The following is a 24,340-nucleotide window of genomic DNA, read 5'->3' as shown; positions in this document are numbered from 1 at the left end:
CCGATTCACCTAGGGGAGGACTTAAACAATTAAACTGTCTGACTTGCTAGATCGGAGTTTCAATTTATACTCCTCTTGGGGAGTTTTCTCTTGTTTCGGAACTTTAAAGTCACTAGGTTCGATACAGTCTTTGGAAAGGGTGGACGAGTCTTTTTCTGGCATCAGTTTGTTGCACTTTTTTATATGGCTGGTATGGATCCACCCCTTTCTGCCTTCAACTTTGATAGCGGTCCTCGTTGTAAGAAGGACGGTCTTCGGCTCTTTCCAGCGGGGCTCCAGCGGACTTTTCCTGTCGAAGTTCCTAATTAGGACCAGATCGCCGGGACGGACATCATGCGGCTTTACATCAGTGTTGTCAGGGAAGGCTGCGGCAACCTGTGAACGACATGATTGGAGTGCAGACATCAAGGAGGCAAGGTAATCTGTCAGCATATTACAATCAACATCGGTAATTTTCTTAGGTAAGGGCGTCCCCCACATATTCGGTGGTCTGCCAAAGACCACTTCATACGGGGATAGTCCTGATCGCGAGTGGGCGACCATCCTCATATAGAACAATGCAACTGGCAGGGCGACTATCCAGTCGACCCCTTTCTCTTTACAAACTTTAGCAAGACGGGTCTTTAATGTCTGGTTATGCCTTTCTACAAGGCCAGCGGCTTCGGGATGTCTGACACAATGGAATCTCCACTGATATCCTAGCAGCAGGGAAACCTGTCTCATAAGTTCGGAAGAGAATGGCTGTCCGTTATCTGAGTACACGACACGAGGCAAGCCGTATCGTGGGAAAAATTCTCGAACCAGCTGCCTGGCAGTGGTCGGAGCAGTGTAATCTGGGACTGGATATGCTTCGGTCCAACGGGAAAGTGCACAAACAATTACGAGGACATATTTGAATCCTCGACAACGGTCCATCTGGATATAATCCATCTGGAGTACTTCAAAAGGGTGATCAGGAGGATGAAATCCACCTTGCTCTACAGGGACGCTTTTACCTGGATTGAACTGACAACAGATCATGCAAGTACGCACTTTCTGTTTTGCCGCTGCTCGTAAGTGTTTGTTATACCAGAGATTCTGTAAACTGTCTAACATCGCTTTCTCTCCTAGATGTGCAGGACTATGTGCTGTATTTATTATGACTTGAACCATAGAGTCGGGGAGAAACCATGTAGATTTTCCCTTCGTCATCCATCCTTGATCTGTCTGGATCCCTCCTAGTTCGGTCCATTTCTTTATTTCATCTGCAGTAGCATGTGTCTGAATATCGATTACATCTAGGGCGGGATCCCTGACTGTCATACAATGTGTCGGTACTATTGTCTTTGTCACGTCAGTTGTCTGGGTGTGAGTCAGTGCTGTATGTTTTGCTGTCTGGTCTGCCAGGTCGTTACCCTGGGAAACGGAATCGGTAACTTTAGTATGTGCTTTACACTTCATGACGGATACGCCTGAAGGCAGATGTATTGCTTCTAGCAGTGCTTGAATGAGGGGACCGTGTTGGATCTTGGCACCGTGAGAGGTCAAAAAACCTCGTTCTTGCCATAACATTCCGAAGTCGTGTACAACTCCGAACGCATAACGGGAATCAGTGTATATGTTAACATTTCTGTTCTTGGCTAGTATACAGGCTCGGGTCAGAGCGATGAGCTCTGCCGCTTGAGCAGACAGTGTATCAATGCGATATGTTTCTTTGACTTCAGTTTCAGTGGTCACTGCATATGCGGCCACTAACTCTCCTGTACTTGTTCTCATACATGAACCATCCACATAAAGTGTCAGGTCTGGATTTGTCAATGGAACATCTGTTAAGTCTCGTCGGGGCTTTGTTACTGCATTAATGATCTCTATACAATCATGCGGGGCTGGATCTGTCATAATTGAGGGTAACAATGTTGCGGGGTTCAGAATGCTGCAGCGTCTGATTTCTATGTGTGGCTGGAATAGCGTTAATTCATAACCTGTCAGTCGTGCTATAGTCAAGTGTTGAGTCTGAGTTCTGTTTAAAAGAACCTCTACAGAATGTGGAACTTGTACTGTTAATTGATGTCCTAAAACAATTGAGTCGCTCTGTCTGATTGCTAGTGCTGTTGCTGCAACTGACTTTAAGCACGCAGGGAGTGCCTGGGCTACTGAATCCAATGTACTTGAAAAATAAGCGCAAGGCTTATGTGAACCTGCTTGATCTTGAGTGAGGACAGACAACGCTGTACCATCACGTTCTGTAACAAAAAGTGTAAAAGGTTTGCTGTAACATGGTGTCGCTAAAACTGGTGCTTGGCATAAAGCTTTCTTTAATTTTTCAAAGGCTTGTGTGTGTTCCTGAGTCCAAGGAAGGGCAGTTGAAGTCGCTGCCTCCTGTGTTGTTAACTGAATGAGTGGTTTAGCTAGAAATGCATACTGAGGAATCCATTGTCTGCAGTACGAGGTGAGGCCTATAAAGGCCCGCACTTCCTTTTGTGTCTGGGGTTGCGACATATTTACAATTAACTGAATGCGATCAGGAGTGAGCTGTCTCCCCACTTTGGACAGCAAGTGACCCAAGTACACAACTTGCTGAACACAGAACTGTAGCTTTGAAGGAGACACCTTGTGTCCCTTGTCGGCCAGAAAATGTAAAACTGTCAGTGATGCTTGTTCACATTCGGGCTCACTTCGTGCGGTGATCAACAGATCATCGACGTATTGCAGTAAAGCGGTGTTAACTGGCATTTGAATACAATCTAGTTGTCTTTTCAGTGCTTGACTATAGATGCTGGGGCTTTCTGTGAATCCTTGAGGTGCGCGTGAAAATTTGAAACTTCGTCCATTTAAACTGAATCCGAAGAGATATTGGCTCTCTGGATCAATAGGCACACTGAAGAAGGCGTTCTTGAGGTCAATTACAGTAAAGAACGTTGCTTCTGAATCAATAGCAGTCAATAGAGAAGAGATGTCGGGAACCACAGGGTACTGTGGAACGATGCATTTATTCAGTTCTCGTAAATCAATCACCAGCCGATATACTATCGGTGCATTGGGATCAGTACGTTTAAGAATCGGAATGATAGGGGAATTACAGATATTGGAGTCGGTCTCCACGACCACTCCTTGGGCAATGAGCTCTTCAATGATTTCCAGTAAAGCCACTACAGCATCGGGCGGTAACTTGTATTGTCTGATTCTCGGTAAAACAGCACCTGATTTCAGTGTAACACGGTATGGTGTAATGTGCATGCAGCCTACATCGGTTGGGCCTTGTGCCCACAGGTGATCTGGTACATTTTTCAATCTGACATCAAACTCTCGTAATACATAGTGACCCTTGAAATCTCTCAAAAACAGTCTAACTCCCTCCGGAGAACAACATATCACAGCTCCTAGAGCTTTCAATGTTTTGATACCTAACAGATTTTCTGGACATGATTTCGTAAGTAACAAGTCTGTAACACGTGATAATGGACCCACAGCCAGGGGGACAGGTTCTGATACCTCATTTACAATAGGCTGTCCTGAAAAACCAAGGGAAACATTCTGTGAGCCTGAGAGGGGTGCCCCTGGAACTTCATCATGGCTGATTGTTGTGCGGCTTGCCCCTGTGTCAATTAAAAACTTTCTGTCTTTCCCCAATACTTGACTGTGTACATAAGGACCCTCTTGATCTACAGGAATCTCAATAAGAGGCAAGCCAACCTCCCTCTCTAGGCTGTTTCATGTGTACCGTGGATAATCGGGGTAAGCGGACTGGGCGTACTGGTACATCTGTTGTGAAACTTGCTGGGTCGCGGCAATGGGCTGTGGCTGTGGTACCGCTACCGTCTGTGCTGTATGAGATGAAGCATGCATAGGCTGTGTATTCTGCATGGGCTGTACATTCTGTGAAGTCTGTTGCTGGGTCTGGTCTTGTCTAGGCGGATGCGGTCTTTCTTTAGTTTTACCTGTTGCTATGTTATGTTTCAGAACTGGGCATTCATGTACATAGTGACCTGGCTGCTTGCAATAGTTGCATGTCCCTTTAACGGGAGCTGCGGCGTGACCTGTCTGGGTCGTACCCTTTCTCTGGCTGTCGGCTGGAACCGACTGGGCCACTAACATTTTCATTTTCGTGTCTTTCATACGTTTCTGTTCATGATCCTGTTCTTCTCTAATTCTGTTCTGATGGTATTGTAACATTTGTAACATCTGTGATGGCGTATTTGCTTGCCATGTACTCTCAACCTTGTATACGCGGTTTTTAACTGCTAACAGGGAATTCTCGACTAACTTGGATACAAAAAGATGCGGGTACGACTCGCTACTTGGTTTAAGACCACTATTAATAATGAAACATTTCTCGAATCTTGAATAAAAGTCACTAGTATCTTCGTCTTGCTTCTGTTTACAGGCCGAAATTGCGTCCCAATCTTCCTTTCTAGTTGTCAGTAATCTTGGCAGAACCTGTACTATTAAACCTGGTAATGCTTTAGTTTTCTCCCCAAGGCCTAGCCCTGGGGTACGAAGTTTCTCCTCGTCTTCTATTTCTGCCCATACTATCTTTTTGTCTCCCACCTCCCATTCTTTTTCCTTGAGTTTCTCGTAAATGCCCGTGGGCAGCAGTACCTTTAACATTTTCATGATATCTTCATATGTGTAATCCCCCATCAGTAACATGTCTTTAAGTTCTCTGTGAAAACCTGCAGGGTCTTTATCATGGCAGGGTACTAGTTTCTTCATTTCCAATAGTTCTAACTTGGTCAGAGGTGTGTGTACATACACACGTTTCAGGTTATTATCGGTACCCATAACTGGGTGCACTTCTCGTAAGGGGTTCTGACTTTCAATACCATGCAGACGCTCCATATGATACATTTTTCTTTCTGGGGGCGGAGCGGGAACATATTTGGTACTTAAGAAAGTGTTGTATCTATGTCGTTGTTCTAGAATTATTTGTATTAACTTGGTACTCAGGCCTCTCCATCTGTCCATGAGTAGTGCTTCTAATGTATCGTGTAAGGGACCTGGATCAGAATGTTGATTTCTGTATAACGTGAGGAGGTGCTGAATCATGTATACACCTGCTAATTTCTGCTCGTCTGGTGAAAGGTTCAGAAATGTCTGAGCTACTGTGTCATCATTGTATATGTTCGGATTGTCAGCCCATAATACTGCTGACCGGGCTAGTTCTTGTTCATCCATAGAATTGAGTACATGGTACCCCATTCGTTCTCGAAGCCTTTTATCAGTCTCCTGGAACTGGTGTTCAGGAGAATTCGGTTTTGATATGCCAGAGAGAAAAACTCTCTTGCTTTCTGGACGAATGCCTTTCCTAAGGTAAGTTCCCTTACCTACATACGCTATCGTGTCTGTAGTCTTTTCTTGTTCTTCAGGTTCTTCCTCCTCCTCGGAGGAGGCCTTTTCTTTCTCTTTTTCGTGTATTTCTATCACTGCTTTTCTTATTCTCTTGTACATACTGGCTATGCAACCCCCTTTATAATGTTTTCCTTCCGATATATTTTGACCCCACTTGTTGAGTGCCTCTATTTCATCCTGTTCTGTCTCAGGCCTGTCTCGTTCTCTTATTAGACAATTTATGAAAAAACGTAGTATATATGCTTGAGTGTCAACTTTCTGATGCGCCATGGCCTCCTTAATACTGTCAGGGTCTTCCCCAGTCTGGACAAAATGATATATTCTATCTAGGTGCTCTTTCATTCCTGAGAAAAACAGTAGGTAATCTGTAGCATGTCGTAAGCGTAGTGATGCTAAAAACATTCTATCATCTTTGCCGGGTACTGGATCGTATCTGCAAACTTGAAGCGGTTCTTTGAGTATGTCGAGACGGGGTGATTGGAGCGAAAAATGCTTCTGCATATCCCTAAGGTGTAATCTGTGTGTTGCTGGTGGGGTCCGAAGACCCCCTGTCGCACCTCCTGAGGCGGAAGCTTGGACATTATCTCTCTGTGGAGTCTGTATCTGTACTTGAACTTGTCTTTTAGTAGGATCAGGTAGAAGCGGTTTCGGTATATCAATTTTAGGTGCGGGAAGTGGTGGAGGTGGAGGAGCGATGGGCTGTCGAACGGGGAAACCTGGTTGCGGTAATGGCGGGAGATGGTCTGGAGGCGGATTGCCACCCCCGTCACCGTCAGTAGGCGGGACGTGGGCATGTGGATTGGTGTAAGCGGGTGCTACATCCTCTAGATAGGAATTCAGGAATATGTCTTTAGTAGTCCTGTGATTTACTTTAATTGGAACCAATGGTGGCGGCAGATTTTTCGGTATTTCTGAAGTGGCCTCAGGCGAACCCTCGGCCACGAGATACATGCCATTTACGAGATTGTTTCGTGCGCGGTCTATTTGCTCTGATTTTACTCGGATCCCTTCAGTAACTAATTCGTTTTCTTGGGCTTTATCTGATTCTTTAAGTCTGTCTTCTCTACGGAGTGCTTTTCTCAGCACGCTTATGTGATTCCTTACGCCAAAATTCTATGGCGTCCTTCTGAGATTGTCTGGCTTTCTTTTTCCACAGTGCTTCTTCTACCTTCATGATGCACTCAGCATCCCATGTTCCGGTGACAGGCCATCTATGTCTTTCGTCTAGATGCTTAGTATAATCGGCCCATAAATCTAGATACAATATGGCATCTAAGCCATGCTTGTGGTACATAAAATTTCCAGGAGTGTCTCTAGGGGGGATAGGAATTTCTTCCTCTAGTATCCCTTTCCTAGTTCCTATCTGCTTTAACTTATTGAAAAACGGCATCTTGTTTACTTAATACTGAATGCTCAATCCTTGTTACTTAATTCTGAATACAGCTAGTTACACAAGAACACAATAATGCACATTAAAAACAGTCACACTCATACCACGACATTAATCACATGAAAGACATTTGAGACATATATGACTACCCCCTATACCGGATGTACTGCTAAACAGTACAGATACACGGTCTAAAAACAGTGCAAGAACTTGAAATAACTGATGTACTGCTAAACAGTACAGATACACTGTCTAAAACAGTGCAGACCGAATTTGTGTACCCAAACCCGTCTTGATACGTCCCAGCAATGGTACTCACCGGGAAGCACGGAAACTGAAGGCCTCGGAAAACTCGACTGGACCGGACTGGACTCGACTCGATACGTGGATACTTCGGAAAACTGGTGGGCCTCTTGACACCTCGGACCTTGCTTCTTTCGGCTAGGCTCTGGTCGGGATCCTCCGCACTCCTCACCGCCTCGTCTGGGTGCTGATCGCAGTCTCCGTCACCTCCGTGGGCCAGAGGGAGATACAGGAAATCCTGCCAGTACGCGTAGTTTCCGTCTAACTGATGGCAGGGGACAGAGCTTGCAACGCACCAACCGGCGCGTGGGGTGGGTGAGGGGTCCCTGTTCGGGCGCCAGAATAATGTGGTAAATATTTGATTTACCGTCTTAATTTCAATGCAGGTAAGTACTTAATCAATAATAACTCAATCGGAAAGAAAGAGGCAGAGTCCGTGGTGTTAGAGTTCTTTGGGGTTTTATTCCTTAAAAAGGAATGGTCAAGACCTGGATATCATGTTCCTGCAACCACAGGGGTTCAGGAAGGGATAGAGCAATATTTTATTGACAATACATAGCTTATATACTTAAGTTGCATTATAGAAACCAATACAGTAGGCGTAACAGCTGAGAGAAACAAGATAACAGCATCCACGTGGTAGTGATACGTAATTAGAAGGCGTGAACTAGGCGTGAACATAGAGGTGTGTGCTAGAAACGTCACAGATAGGTGTCACAAGTGGGTGGCACAAAGCAGAATCTTGTAATGTCAGCAGAAATCTGAGGCTTGGATGCGCGCGCAGCTGCATGACGTGTGATTGACGTGAAACTGGAGGGTGCAGGGGACTTGACATTTACACTGGCGGAAAGAGACAGAAGTCTGGCATGTCAGATCAACTCGTACTTCTATCATATCTGATATCTGATGTTTGGGAACCATATTATCTAGACAGAAAGGTCTCTGGGGCAGAAGCTATTCTATACTGACTGTGAGTGCGTGTATGAGCGCCTAAGTGTCTACATGAGAATGCGAGGGGCATGGGCCTACCATGGTAACAGAGGCTATGAATTACTTGCACGGAGACAGTGAGGCCGGGCCCTTTGCTCTGCAGCTGGGGGAATGTTTACTTAAACTAGTAGGCAGGAATGCATTTTCGAGGAGCGGAACAGATAATTCGAAGGCTGAATACAGTCTTGGCAGGCAGCAGGCTGAGCTAAGCGCCATGAGCCGCACAGGGAGTAAGGCAGAGGTCACGGGTACAGAGACAGCCTGGGCTGAAGCTTTCGGAGTCAGAAAGCAGGAAAAAAGGCTCGATGGCAGAATTCAGGGCCTACTTTGCCAGAGCTGAAAAACATGTAAAGTACACCACAAAAAGACGTTGGCATAGCATACTTAAGAACGGAGCATTCAACCCATTCAGGGTGGGTCTGAAAGAGGACATGTTAACGTTGGACGCAAATGTATTTGCGTCTTCATAGCTGGCACAGGAGGGAAGTTACATGCACTTTAAGCTGGTACATGGAGTCGGTGGGGTACACGCTAGGGAACATTACTTGACCATAAAATTTATATTTCCTCACAGGTATGGGAATACCTGGTGACCTTCTCGCCTGAGAAAAGTGGCAACTGGAGCAAGACAATTGGTAAATATTAGTGACTCTGATTTGATTTGAGCCCAAAAGGGGTATGTGGAAGTATGTGTCCTGAAGAATTCATAAAATTCCCTTCCTGCATTATCAGGAAGTCTTTTTGTAAAGGAGGCATCCATAATTAATGTTTCTGTAGAAACTTGTGCAGCTGACTCATAACAAGTATTGGTGTCTATTGGCTTGTCTTCTTTTTTTATTAGGAAGAGCCTGGAATAAAATGCTTGGTTTCTTTGTGATTTTGTGGCAATTTTTATGGCTCCTTTGAAGAGACACACAAGAATTTCCATTTGAAGTTCCTTTTTTGGTGAACAAATTGGGTTGGTCTCTGGGTGAACTCCAACATATGACCTGAATGTACAATTTGCATCACCCATTTGTCTGACTTTATGATCTTACAGTAGGAAATTTCCCCACCCCCAACTTCTGAGAACAAGATAAAAAGGGGGTTCAAGCTCTTTTCTAATTGTCATTGTTGTGCTTGTGAGAAACGTCTCTTTCTCTCTAAAGACCTTCCATAAGACTGTCTTTGATTCCGTTTGAAGAGTTATCCTTGATTGTATTCAGGCTGTCTTGGAGTATAATATTAGCGCCTCTGGCTTCCATATTGATTAATTTCTACTGGGAATTTTTTTGATCTTCTTGAGCCATGAAAACTACACATCCCAAATGTGCGATACTTCAAAAGTCCTTATGCCTTTACAGTGTCAGTTTCAGTTTTAAAACCTTACAAATCCTCATCTACATACTTACCAAAAAGAGTGAGGCCATCAAAAGGCATATCTAGAATGTTGGATTGGATATTCATACAGAAGGTTGTACACCTTAACCAGCCTTGTCTTCTTAAAACAATACCTTCCTTTAGAATAGCTTTCACCACTTTCCTCTAATCTTCAGGAATGAGTTCCAGTAATGCAGCATTGTCATGCCATATCTGGCGATCATAATAACCTAAAATTGCCAGGGCATTGGCTGTCTTAATTGAGGTTGCTGTGTAGACAAAATTCTTCAACCAGATTATCAATGCATATTTTATCCTTGTCTGGCTTACCAGAAGATAGCATTATTGAGGTTTTGCTCCTTCTCTGAGCTGCTGAAGAAATTACTGAAATGGGTTTGACCAGTAAGACAAGCCAGAGACAAATTCAGAGCCCTATACTTTTTCTCCAGTCAAGGTACCACCGCTGGAACTGTAGCCTGTCTTCATACATTTTGAACCTTCCACCAAGACATAATCAAGATTGGGTATGGACTTAATAGACTTCCAAGGTTGATCTTTAGAGTCATAAAGAAAACATGGTTGATCTATAGACACCATTGATAGGTTGAATTTCTTGGTAGCTCCTTCTATTAATGCATGAAATTTAGACATGTCATCTGTAGAATCATGTGCATATGGTTCATCATCAATTCCACTTGGGACAATGAATTTCCGTCCGCTATCATTTTGTCCTCATCGTAGAAGTTCACCCTCCTCCTCATCTATATTAGAATATACAGACCCATTAGTGTTGACATCATCCATGTCTTCTCTGGGAACAGATCGGTAACATGGTTCCCTTGGCAGTGGGGTAGGTAATAGGGGCAGTTGCAAAGGAGGTGAAACCGGTAAAGGAGCAGTTAGAGGAGGAGTAAGAATGGGTGAAGCAAATAACACCATTTTAGGATTTTATGTCAAGACCCGGAGGCCAATATTATGCAATAAATCCTTTATTGCCTCCACACAGCAGCATGTTATAAGCTTCTAAGAACAGATAATAAAGAACTTTGAACATTCCAATTCAATAAAACCCTCCTGCAACCAGTCCTCTTCCTTCTTTTATTGCTGCTCCTCAATGAGATAAATATTGTTATATTTCTCAAATTATTTAAATTAATTACTCTTGTATATGAGTGTATGTGTAAATTGGTAGAAAGATATATATCTATTCGATTTATAGTTTGTCTCTGAGGAGTAAATGGTTACATTTATTTTAAACTGAACATGTTATATATTCAAGGATCTTACCCTTAAAAATTGAGATATTTTGAAAATATCCGTTTTTTTATTTTATTGGTATTCGCAATGTGTTTCGTTTGCCTAGAAAGGAATATGTATTTTTTCCTTGATGTCATATTTCAGTTTTCTAACTTACAAATATTTTGTTTAAAAGAGGGTTTAATATTGGTTTCAATCGTTTGTGACATTGCAGTATTTTAAAGATGTATTTCAATTCATTTTGGCTAAATAATAGGGGTTTAAGGGAAACTGTAAGTTTAGCTGTTAGGAGCTTGCGAAGCCATTGCTATGGTTGCGGCAATGCGAGCGCTATGATGTTACCTTGTGACTTCGGTTTCGTCATGAAAAAAGCTTGTAATTCTGAAAGCTGGAATCTCGAGCCTGCGTGCGCACGATTGTAACAGTGTGCTCGAGACATGTAGTTTTGAAAGGGAATTTTGAGCACACGCTGACTCCGTAGGCTGGTAACCCTTTGACTTTTGGTCAAGGGGTTTTGCCACAGCGGAGGCGCTTTCCTGACTAGAATGTTATTACGAGGAGATCGTAAATAGAGTGGCATTAGTTCTTTCACGATCGGAGAGGTGATTTAGTATTTTTTTGGCATCATGTTGGCAGGAGAGTTAAAGGATTTTTTAAAATAATATTTAGAGAGTAAGATTAATTGATTTATGAAAGATTTTTAAATTGAGGTACATATTTAGAATCATATTTAAGGTAGTTTTGAAGTGTTTTAAGCAGGGTTTTTATAGTGTGAGTAGTGATTTTGTGGTTTGGTGCAATATGGAGCAAGGAGAAGGCTCACTTGAGGATAAGCTTACTAAAGCTACCTCCTTTGGCCTTCTTTTCTATCAGAAAAATGTTGCTGATAAAACCTTCTACAAGATCTCTCTCTCTCTCTTTCTATCACTCCTTTCATTAATAATTCCTGAATTCCAAATCTATCAATTTGATTTGATCTATCTGAAACTTTAGTTTTCTTGGTAAAAATCTCTGAACTGGATGAGCAATAAACTCTAACCGAAATCCTTGAACAGTCTCTTAAACCCAAGGGTTCCTTGTGATCGACAACCATGCGTGACAGAATTAGGCAAGTCTGCCGCCAAACTTTAAGGGGATAACAGAAGGGTCTAGACCTACCAGTTGATCCTCTGCTCCGCCTATCTCCACGATTGTATCTTCCCCTCTCTCTTTGGGGTAAAATCTGCCACCGCTGAAATATTGTTGACCCTGGAAACCTCTGTAGCCACACAAAAAGGAGCTTCTAGTGAAGCCCTGGCCTCGGCTGGGGAACCGACTCAGCGTTCTCTCGGCCAACCCAAAAACACAGTCATTAAAAATCTTTTTAATCTCCATTTGTGATTTCTGAAGAGAGCTAAAAGCTCCAACATACCTAGACAGATCCTTAATAAAAGCATCTCCAAAAAGAAGACCCTTTGCCGAAGGTCCTTCCTCCTTAGATGGCAGATCCTCAATTTAGGATCAATCTTTAGCAAAATACTTTCCTCCTTACAATGGAGAGTGCTGTATTAGCATCACCTAATAAGCAAAAACTCTCTCAATCCATTGCCGCAACTCTTCTACATCAATTTCGTTCTTAAAGACATATGCTTCTTCCGCCATGTCTAAAATCTTTGACAATGGCCCAGCAACATCCAACAACCTGTCCTGACAGGACTTCAAAGCTCGATCAATGCCCTTTCTAGGGTCACGACCCCCTTTAGCCCTGAAGGCTATGATTTTAGAATCAAGCTCCAGGGTCACCAGCACCTTATTTTTAATAGTTGGACGAGGGCACTTTGATCTCAGTCTAACGCGCACCTCTTTAGGTATCTACATTCTGATCCAGTATTGAGTGTATTCAGCCACATGATCAGAAGCAGTCCATTCAGGTGAAAGAGGATGCTCTATTAACATAGGATCAAACATACTCTGACCCAATGGAACCAAAAGGGAGAATTGAACGATTGGGTGGTTTATCATCACTTCAAAATGGAGGGAATTGAAAGGATGTATTGTTGAATGGGTATTGGATGACCCGATTGGATTTGAAGGATGCTAACCTTATGATACCTATTTGCAAATATTATCATAGATTCCTGGGGTTTGTGTTAAAGATCTAACATGGAAGTTTGTGTGTTTGCCATTCGGTCTGTCATCAGTACCCTGGTGCTTCAAGAAGGTCTTAAAACCGTTGGCGGCGTATCTGAGAAAGAGGGGTGTACGTCTGATAATCTATTTGGACGATATTTTGATAATGGATCAAGACAGGAAGACACTTCTCTCACATACAAGGTTAGCCATGAATCACTGGGTTTTGTGGTGAACAGGAAAAAATCACAATGTTTACCAAATCAGCAAACTATTTTTATTATATTTAATTTTTTGGGTTTTGTAATAGATACGAAGGAGGGTGTTCTGAAGTTACCCAAAGAGAAGTTAAAAAGAATTCGAAAGGAGTTAAGGAATACTCTCAAGTTGAACTGTATCTCCTTAAGAATGTTGGCACACTTTGCTGGTCTTCAATCATCTACAATACAGGCAATTTTCCCAGGTCCATTACATTACAGGGCCTTACAGAGATTAAAGGCTTTACATTTGAGAAATGGTTTAAAATATTCAGAGAATGTATATCTTTCACTTAGAGGCAAGACAGGAATTGAATTGTGGTTGAAAAATATGGAAGCTTGGAATCAGCGAGCATTTTTGGAGAGAATGCAGATCTGATTGTGGAGGCGGATGCAAGTTTGGAAGGTTGAGGTGCATGATTCGGATCGCAAAGCACTGGCGGACGTTGGACAAATCAGGAAAATAAGCTTCATATAAATTGTTTAGAATTGTTAGCTGGTTCTTTTACAATAAAATGTTTTGGGGATCGGACTGCCAAATGTGCAGTCATCTTGAGGATGGACAATATTTCTGCTGTGAGGTATGTGAACAGGTTGGGAGAACCATGTTTGAAGGGTTTAGCAGATTTAGCGACAGTTTTTTGATATTATTGTTTGGAGAGAAACATTTATGTCAAAGCAGAGCATATCCCGGGCAAGAGCAATTCAGTGGCAGATTGGTACTCGAGGAATTTTTATGATTCCAGTGACTGGACTTTAGACAGAACTGTTTTTACGAGATTGGATCTTCCTTGGGGACCTTTTCAGGTAGACCTTTTTGCGAACAAAATAAATGCTCAACTGAGAAAGTTTTTCAGTTGGCATCCATATCCAGAGGCTATAGGGATAGATGCTTTTCGGCAAGACTTGGAGGGGTCTCAGTCCCACGCTTTCCCTCCCTTTCCAATGATCAGAAGAGTAACAGGAATGATCCGCAAGTGGAGAGAGATTGTGGTGATCACCTCGTTATGGAGTTCTCACGCTTGGTACCTTATGTTGTTGGAGATGAGTGTGGATTACCCAATACTTCTTCCGATGTTTCAGGGGATTTTACGAGGTCCCCAGGGAGAGTTACATGGTCTGGTAGAATCAGGTCAGCTCCAACTTGTGGCTTGGAGACTTTCAGGGAAGTCTGGAGAAAGCCTGGATTTTCATCTATGGTAATTCCCTCTACCTGGGCGCTAATAAGGCCAGCATTAAGCGCCTGTAGAGGGTCATGTCTGAACTGGGGTGGCAGAGTGGGCTAAAGAACAGTGATGGATTAAACCCAGATCTGTTGACTGGGTGTGAGTGTTTGATTGGTTCAGATGTTCTGTCCATCACCACCCCCTTTTGTACTGCTTTGTTTGCCATAAGTTGGCAGGGTATGCTCAGACGTGAGCCCTTTCCTCACTTTGCCACTGGATTCAAGCAAGCCTGGCTGAAGACAGCTGGTATGCCAGAAACCGGTCCTAGGAAGCTTGTTTCCAGTCCAGGGAAGGCATGGCTTGGCAGTTCGGGCTGGACTGTTCCCATGAGGCACAGGGTCAGACTGATTTGCATATGTTTGATTGGTTCAGATGCTCCGTCCATCACCACCCCCTTGGGTACAGAATCTATTTTATTTTTATTTATTTATTTTGAAAGTTTTATAGAGCGCGAACAAGACCCTTGCAGGTATCAGAGCGCTTTACAGTAGAGAAGGGTATAGGCATACAAACAATAAAAATAAGCAGGAACGTAAGTATAGCATCAAAAGCAAGGGACAAATCAAACATTTAAGGATAATCAGGATCAAAAGGGTGGCAGCAGAGAACAATCAATGGTTATAAGGGAAAGTCAGATAAGGTGCAACACCGTACCAATAGGGTTTGATGGATGATGAAAATACATTGAAGGTAAAAACAACAAAAATAAGTGGAGCAAAGCTGTACATGTAAGATTCGAGCATTAAATGGGTGGGAAAGAAGAATGGATGGATGATGATAATACATTGAAGCAGGAACGTAAGTATAGCATCAAAAGCAAGGGACAAATCAAACATTTAAGGATAATGAGGACCAAAAGGGTGGCAGAAGAGAACAAGCAATGGTTATAAGGGAAAGTCAGATAAGGTGCAACGCCGTACCAATAGGGTTTGATGGATGATGAAAATACATTGAAGGTAAAAACAACAAAAATAAGTGGAGCAAAGCTGTACATGTAAGATCCGAGCATTAAATGGGTGGGAAAGAAGAATGGATGGATGATGATAATACATTGAAGCAGGAACGTAAGTATAGCATCAAAAGCAAGGGACAAATCAAACATTTAAGGATAATGAGGACCAAAAGGGTGGCAGAAGAGAACAATCAATGGTTATAAGGGAAAGTCAGATAAGGTGCAACACCGTACCAATAGGGTTTGATGGAAGATGAAAATACATTGAAGGTAAAAACGACAAAATTAAGTGGAGCAAAGCTGTACATGTAAGATCCGAGCATTAAATGGGTGGGAAAGAAGAATGGATGGATGATGATAATACATTGATGGTAAAAACAACAACAATACGTGGAGCAAGGCTGTACATGTAAGATTCACAGTCATGTGAGGCAATGTTTATGTGAATTTAGCCATAAGGATTCTTTTTACTTCCAGTTTGAAGGAAGAGGAGGAGGGGTTCAGTCTTATTTCTGGTGGTAGGGCATTCCAGATCCTAGGTGCCATTCCAGAGAAGGAGCGTTTATAAGTTGTTTTCTTTTTGAATGTTTGTGCTTTCAGAAGGAGGTTGTCCGCACTTCTTGAATAATAATAATAATAATAATCTGAGGCTTCAAAACTCATTGAGGAGTCCTTGGCACCTGGAACTAGGAAGGCATATAAATCGGCCTGGAATAAGTGGAATGGTTGGTGTGTGGAAAGGGACCTTGAATCCCGTATCAGCAGATGTAGTTCAGACGTTGAATTTCTTAACTGGCTTGTTCACGAGGGGTTTAGCTTATAGGTCAGTGAATCTTTATAGAACTGCTATTTCAGCAGGTCATATCCTTGTGAATGGTATTACAGTTGGACAGGATATTATGGTGAGAAGATTGTTAAGGAGCATCAGATTGGCTAGACCTCCTGGAGCTAGATATTCTACTCTTTGGGATGTTTCTCATGTTCTTCTTTTTCTTGATTCTTGGAATGACAATATGAGTTTAAGTCTAAAAGATTTATCCTACAAACTTACAATGTTGTTGTGCCTTCTTTCTTATCGTAGAGTTTCTGATGTTCGTGCTTTAGAGGTCTCTAGTAGATGTTTTTCTTCTGAGGGTATTTATTTCTACATTAAACAAAGTACTAAAACGAATTCTTCTACTATTTTTTATCTGTACTTGGATGAAAAGGAAAACTGTGTGGTGCGTTGTGTGAAAGAGTATGAACTAAGAACAAGTTCCTTGAGACCTGTTGGGGTGGATCAATTACTCATTTCTTTCATGTATCCTTATAAAGCTGTATTTTCAACTACTTTGACGAGGTGGGAGAAAGATTTAATGAAGAAAGCAGGTATTATATAAATTTGTTTGGTGCGCATTCAGTGGGGGGTGCGGCTTCTTCTAAAGCTTGTGTTTTGGGTGGTAGCCTGCAGGACAGTCTACGTTGTGCAGATTGGTCTTCGGACTCCATATTTAGACAATTTTATTTCAAACCAATTGAAAGTGCAGCAAAATGTCTGGTAAATGTGCTTTGAACTTGCATAATATTTGCATAATATTTGCCTTCGGGTCTTGACATAAAATGGTGGGCTTAAATCTGGATTTTATTAAAGACACAGAGGCTAATATTATCCTTCCCATGTGTTTCCCAACCCTGATGTTTTTTCTGTTTTCTTATCAATGCAGGTCCGTCTTAAGCTGTCTGGAGCTTTTGGACTCATTTTTTCTTCATCGAAAAGTCCCAGGAAGAATGGAGTTTATCCTTTATTTCATCAATTGTTAAGAGACTGAGAATTTCTTTAAAGATTAAATGTTTTACTTTATTTCGCAGCCAATATAAAGAAGGAAAGAACTGGCTTCAGGAGGGGTTTATTGAATTGGAATGTTGTTCAAAGTTCTTTATTCTCTTTTCTAAGAAACTTTTAACATGCTGCTGAGTGGTGGCAATAAAGGATTTATTGCATAATATTAGCCTCTGTGTCTTTAATAAAATCCAGATTTTCAGCCCACATCAACTGGTTGCTGTAGCAATAACCTATTGAAAGTATTCTTCATTTGTTTCAGCGTTAATAACAAAGGCCATTGGCACTTGGTGGATTCTCTCATACCAATTTGAATAGTTTGAGACTGATAATCTTTCTGATAAACATATTTGCTGTAAGACTCATCATGTCCATTTCTTCTCAAAATCTGGGTCATATCGTACATCAAATTGTGTTGGGATGCAAGTTGTCATCAAGGCATAATTACAATCCTCCTCTTCTTGGTCTGATTGCATTATCTACGCTCAAGGTAAATGAGACACTTTTAATGGTGAAAAAATATCTCCTCTTAAGTTTATCGTTGACAGAGTGGCCGTCTACAGTGATTTAGTTGACAGAAAAGTCATCGAGGACTGTTGATGTCATCATCGACGATGCTTCCTTTAAAGATAAGTCTTTGAGGATTTCTTCTTCTTTACCACTGTTTGAGCCCCTCTATACTGCCTAGCGTTATGCTTATCCTGTGAATTACCAGAGAAGATGGCTGTAACAGCTGTACCGAATCATGCTCAGCAAACTGTACCTCTTGCATGCTGCCTTCTTGGAAGGGCTTGAAAGGGCACTTTTACCAGAATCCTTCCCTGAAAAGGGGCATCTTCTTTACAAGAAGGAACATTTTCTCTATACATAAGGATACTGCCAACCCTTCTTTCTCTGTCCTTTAGTGTTTTTGTTGCAAAAGTCTTACAAATATTTCACTCTGATGCCTTATGAATTGGAACAAAGGTGATAAATACACTGAGAATGTGGGTCATCTGTGTAAATCATATAACCACAAGATGAACAAGGCTTAAATAGAGATGTATTCTTGTCAGCTTTAGTGACAGTTAGTTGTTAGATCAAATGATCTTCATGGACAACAAAATATGGTAATCTTCTCTACAAAGAACTCACAGTACCTCAGAGCTGGTTCAAAATGAGGGGGGGAGTAAGAGAGCTTAAGCTTACACCTCATTGGCTGAAGTTTGGGTTATTTCAAATGAGGTGGATGTGTTACTAAAGATATTATGCTGTTTCAGGCCTATAGCCTTTGTACACTGTATGCTATTTGGTTTTACAATGTATACTGCTATGTTTATGTACCAGGGATACCCAGCCAAACGATGGGGAATGATACAAGCATGTGAATATATAAAAGATCCAATGTTGGAGAATTAGTTGTTCTTCTCTCACCAAACTTTATACTCCTTCATTCAAGCACAGAATGTCATCTGCCATCATAAGGGCAGAGGGCATCCACCATTTATCACCAGAACTAGGGCCATATGTTGGTGGCCCAAATACCGGTCGGTAACAGTGAAAATCGGTAAATTTCATCGTTACTGACCAGTATATAGGCATACGCAATGTAGGGAAGGAATCGGTGTTAAGGAATCGGTAAATACCTATTCCTTATTACCCATTTTTAATTTACAGATTCGGAATTACCAAACACGCAAATACTGAATTGGTAAATAAGAAACAGTAAAAACGAGAAAAGAGATGTAGGAAAAATCGATAATACCGAATTTCATGAAATTCGGTATTTAGGAGTCCGTAATTAACACTGACTGAAAGCAGGAGGTAATTAGCTGCAGTGTATATAAGCAGTCCCAAAATGCAACAGTGTGATCACTATGGCGGCCTTCTCTGTCATTGCAAGGCGGCTACGGCTACAGGCAGCAGGAGTGAGGATCTGGAGACGGGAGGAGCGCACTTACAGACAGCGCATCACACTCTTCCAACTGACTGAGGCTGAGATCCTTGAAAGGTACAGGCTACATCCCCACACCATCCTGGACCTGATAAGGGACCTGCACCCACTCCTGGAGCATCCAACACCAAGGGCACACGCCATACCACCACATGTGCAGGTGCTCTGTAGCCTACACCTACTTGCATCTGGCAGTTACCAGGGGATGATAGCTGCGGTAGGTGGGGTGTCAGAGAGTTGCCTGTCCCGTTTCTTTAAGAAGTTCCTGGATGCCATGATGCAGAGAATGCATCACTACATAAGCTTCCCAAACACACAGGCGGAACTGCTGAAAACCAAGACAGACTGTTACCAAATGACATAGTTTCCGCATGTTATAGGGTACATTGATGGGACACACATTCCAATCTTCCCACCTGCAGCCACTGAGTATATCTACAGAAACAGAAAATCCACCCACTCCATAAATGTGCAGGTAATCTGCGATGCTGCCAACATAATCACCGACATCAAGGCCAAATTTCCAGGGAGCACCCACGACTCATACATCTTCCAGAACAGTGGGATCTACACACACCTGGCTGGGGGAGAATTTGAAGAAGGATACCTGCTAGGTAAATCACTGTGACACACCCTGATGGAAACTGCAGATGAATGTGTTGGTGTATGTAATTAATGGCACTCTCTTTCTCACCTAGGTGATAGCGCTTATGCTGTGCGGTCATTTATCCTCACTCCCTACCTAAACCCATCAACCCTAAGTGAAAGACGATACAATGTGGCACACAAATCAACACGCAACGTTCTGGAGCGCACGTTTGGACTATTGAAAAGCAGGTTTGCTGTCTCCACAAAAGCGGAAGCGCACGTCAGAAACACACCCATCATCTGCTGCAAAATCATTGCAACTTGTGCTAAGCGGCACAACCTTGCCACTAAGAAAGGTTGAATTGACTGACTCTGAGGACGATGATGGTGAATTTACACAGCCAGAGCCCAACGCAGCAGGAGTGGCGCCAGCACCAGATGATAGACAAAGACGGGCAGAGATCACACGCAACTATTTTTGAGTAAGTAATGAGACACAGCCAGTTGTATGTAAATGACGTAGTTTTAATATTTGGGCACTACGCCACTACACAAAGGGCCCAACTTGCCAGTCCAATTTGTGACACCCCTCAGAGGATGTCATGGGTTACTTCACCCAATTCAGTACACAAAGTGTGGGCTGCATTAGCTTCTGCGGCCACGCACAACACTGCTGGTTGCCATCAGCAGACTGTCTTCACTGGCTATGGATCCAGTGCCAGCACCATGCCGTCTACTGCTCATCCGGGTCTCAGTTGCAGGGGGCGTTATGCTGCTGCGACTGGTCGTCTCCTCATTGTCCCCCACATCAAAAGCACCCGTATTGGCAGCCTGAGTTAACAGCACTTCAAGTGCAGTCGTTACCTTGACAAGCCCCCTAGAGACATCACGGTTGCAGTGTGCCATCCCTTCCTGCATGGCCATGGAGTGCCTGCAGAGCAGAGAAGTGGCAGTTGAGAGGCGGTTCACTGCCTTAGTGTGGTTTTCCATTTTCTGCCTCCCCCTGTGCCTGCCAGCCTGTCCTCATCAAGTTTGCTGCACAGCAGCATCACTGACTGGGATATGTCCCTCATGCCCTCAGCCATCTCCTTCATGCCCTCAGCCAGCCTGGAGGTCATAGTGCTAATTCTGTGTGAATATCAAAACAAAATCTTGGCAAAACATTAGGGGAGGTAAATTCATAAAGGAACCACAAGATCAAGAAAAATTAAAAAAGCTCTATTTCATTTAATAAGTATTCATTTTAAAAACCAAGCATTACAAACACAAATAAAGCAAAAGTTTAGACAATAAATAAAAAACAATTTATACAGTTTCAATACAAAACATTCACATAAGAATAAAAAGCTCAACAGTGGCATTAAATATTTTTCCGACGCGCGTTTCGGCGTTACAAAAAACGCCTTCTTCAGGAGCCACGATTTCTATCTAATGCTAACGTTCAAGCAACTGATGTACTATATGATGTACTGTATCATTCAAACTAGAAACAACTCCTTCTGTTCCTCACATTCAATCCCTGTGTTGTATTGTAAACGTAGATGTTATGACCTTACCTGGCAACCAGGTTCACTTGACGTTAGAGGGGCCAGTAGCTCAAAAAATCGGGTAGCTGTCGCCCGTATATTTTTCAATTAATTGCGTCACTTCTCTTATTTAAAGTGCACTCGATCAGTTTCGATAAAATTAATGAAGGCTGCCTTCAGCAATGTTACAGCGTTTCGATAGCTAGTTACTGTATCCCCTTCATAGCAAGAAATGCACTCAACAAGATTCGATAGAGCGAACCGGGTGCTAAATATATGAACAAACGGGAGCTGCAAAAGATAGCTGCTGGCGTCCCGCGGTCGTTGAAAATGTACTTGATAAGATTCGATAGAGCGAGCCGGGTGCTACGTAGGTGAACAAACGGGCGCTGCAGAAAATAGCTGCTGGCGTCCCGCGGACGTTGGAAATAGTCATAGTGCTAATGCCCTTCACAATGTTCACCATGTGTTCAGGTGTCGCATTTGCCGCTGTACAGACTGTATTGCCTTCCCTTGCAGGCGCTGGACCTTAACAAGGTTTGCCTCCAGCCCTGCGAAGACACCATGCTCCTCACCCAGCAAAGGTGGACTAGTTTCCCTAGCCCTGCGGCGTCTGGCACCTGTGTGTGCTCTGTCTGAGGTGGACTGCGACCCAGCATTACTGCCATCCACTGGCCTCATTGTGATTTCTCCCCCACTGGTGTCTTCCAAGGACGATTCCATCTCCTGGAGTGTGGCAACAGCATGTCTCCTGGGTCTTGCCACTGCTGGTGGTGTTGAGGCTGTGATGCTAGCAGTAGTGGTGATGCTAGCAGTAGTGGTGATGCTGGCAGTGGTGGTGATGCTGGCAGTGGTGGTGATGCTGGCAGTGGTGGTGATGCTGGCAGAGGTGGTGATGCTGAGGCTGGCAGTGGTGGTATTGCCGGTGGTGGTGGTGGTGTGGTCTGTCCTGCACTTGCATCCTCTGATCTTTCCTTCCGGGGTGCCCTTCCTGCCTTGTCTTGAGCAGACCTGTGCGATGTCTCGCCTGTGGACACAAATTGTACATTAGCTCAGTAGTCCGGCAGCCCTGCATAGCAATAATACATTTTCATTTCTGGCACACTATCTTAATGTCCTCTGCTTGCTTATCACTGATGTGTGTCAAATGCCTTGGTGTTCAGTGTGATGACTTTCATGATACAGGTTTCACTGACTACATCTCCCATAATGCATTGCTGGTGTCTACTAAAACCTGTACTGGAGTGGGATTCACGCAGCCTCATTGGGGAATGGGTATAGGGAATGGGAGGTGCAGATTGGTGTGCATGCTTCTTACCTTGTTTGGTGGCAGCTCTGGCTGAGCTGTCTGCATCCCCGATTCCACAGACACTTGCAGGCTCTATGGTAGACTCCACAAGCTGCTCAAGTGCAGTCAGGGCAGGTGCCCTGTTCCTGCCTCCTCCTGTCTGTCTGGCTTGTATTTTAATCTCCGCCATCTTCTTTTTGGTGATGCTCCTGACATCATACCACCTTTTTTAAGTACTTCAATTTCCCGGGGGTCACTCCTATGGCATTCACTTGTGCCTGAATTCCCAGCCAGATCTTCCTTTTTTCAGATTCAGCCACTTGCAAGGACAGCTTCCCAAACAGCTTTGTATGTTGTTTAACCACCTCCTCTATCAGGACCTGAAGCTCCCTTTCGCTGAATTTCAGCTTTCTCTTCCTTTCACCTCCTTCTTTGTCGGTCTCCTTGTTAGCCATTGTGCAGGTTTTACAGGAAAAGTTCACCCAGTGGCTCTGTTGTTCTCCTCTGCACTCCCAGCCTCTCCAGAAGGTTCTGATTGAGTGCACCTGCATGGGTGTGGCCACTTCCTGGTTGGGAGATGGGGTGGATGCACAGGATTGGCTGATTCCTCAATTGTTGGTGTTTTGAATTTCCGATTCAGAATTTTCCGATTCAGTATTTTCCAAATCGGTAATACAGATTAGGTAGTACCGATGGGTATTGAGGAATCAGTATTTTTTTCCGAATTTTATCGATTCGGTAAAAAATACTGAATTTTTACCTACATCGGAGATTCCGAATTCTTAATACCGAATCGGTAAAATTCGGTATTAAGAATTCGGAATTTCACTTTTACCTACATATGGCCCCTAGTCTCTACCAAATCTCTGTTCCATAGCTACTAGAATTGACTATACATGGCTCTTCCCCCGCCTAGATTGACACACCACTGAGATGCTTATCTAGATCAACCTGCCACCTCCATTTTGGCCCAAATCCTTGCCTTCTTTCAGGAGTATAGGCTCATAAGCGGATACCGGCAAAGATACTTTCTCTCAGGTTTGTATTGCCCTCAACATGCTAGAGCTTCAGCCACCAATATCAATTTGAGTGTCACACCCATGGTCCTTAGCAAAGTCAAGTTAGTTTTGATATGATCCACCATTTACATCACAGGTCTGTGAGTAAAGGATACACAAATACCTTAGCAAATCTCACCAGGGCCTTCTCAAGTCCTGGCGGCTACCCAAAGATATGTACCGTATGACTTTAATCTTAATTTCAGAATTTTATTGAAGTGGCTGACACAGAAGGCATCCGAAAGCCATACCATTAAGAAGTGGCCCTAAAAAGGAATTACTTCAGATTTAATGACCAGTTCTTTATGCAAATAAAGGGTACTGCGATGGGATGCCCTTATCGCAGTACTGTATATATAGAAATGGCAGTGTTGTATATGGAAGAGTACGAAAGAAGATTTGTTGATAACAATTACCCATATAAAGGACACATAAAACAGTGGTACCGCTACATCGATGACGTGTGGCTTCTGTGGCAGGGGAGCCACACCGAATTGATGGGATTCCACACGTGGTTAAATGCGAAACATCAAGACATTAAATGTGCCAAAATGACATTTTTGGACGTTGAAATCACATGTACAGACTGGCTTTTAAAATCTTCCTTATTCAAGAAAAAGACTGACAGAAATACAATTTTGCACCACCGGAGCGCGCACCCAAGGAATCTAAAGGCTAATTTGCCATATGGCCAACTACTCCGAATAAGGAGAAACTGTACGGAAGTGGCGGACTTTGAACAGCACGCACAGAGGTTCTGTGGTGAAATGAAATACAGAGGATACCCAAAACAAATGCTCAAACACTCTTACAAGAGGGCGCGTTATACGCCACAAGAGTGTTTATTGGAGAAAAAAGAAAAGGAAGGACTGGACCGATTGGTCTGTGTGACCACTTTCGGTCCAGATACCCACAAGCTGAGACAGATGGTATTAAGAAACTGGCATCTCCTAGAAA

Source organism: Lissotriton vulgaris, chromosome 6 (assembly GCF_964263255.1).
Source record: "Lissotriton vulgaris chromosome 6, aLisVul1.2, whole genome shotgun sequence".
NCBI classification, from domain to species: Eukaryota; Metazoa; Chordata; class Amphibia; order Caudata; family Salamandridae; genus Lissotriton; species Lissotriton vulgaris.
This window is presented reverse-complemented; position numbering follows the sequence as displayed.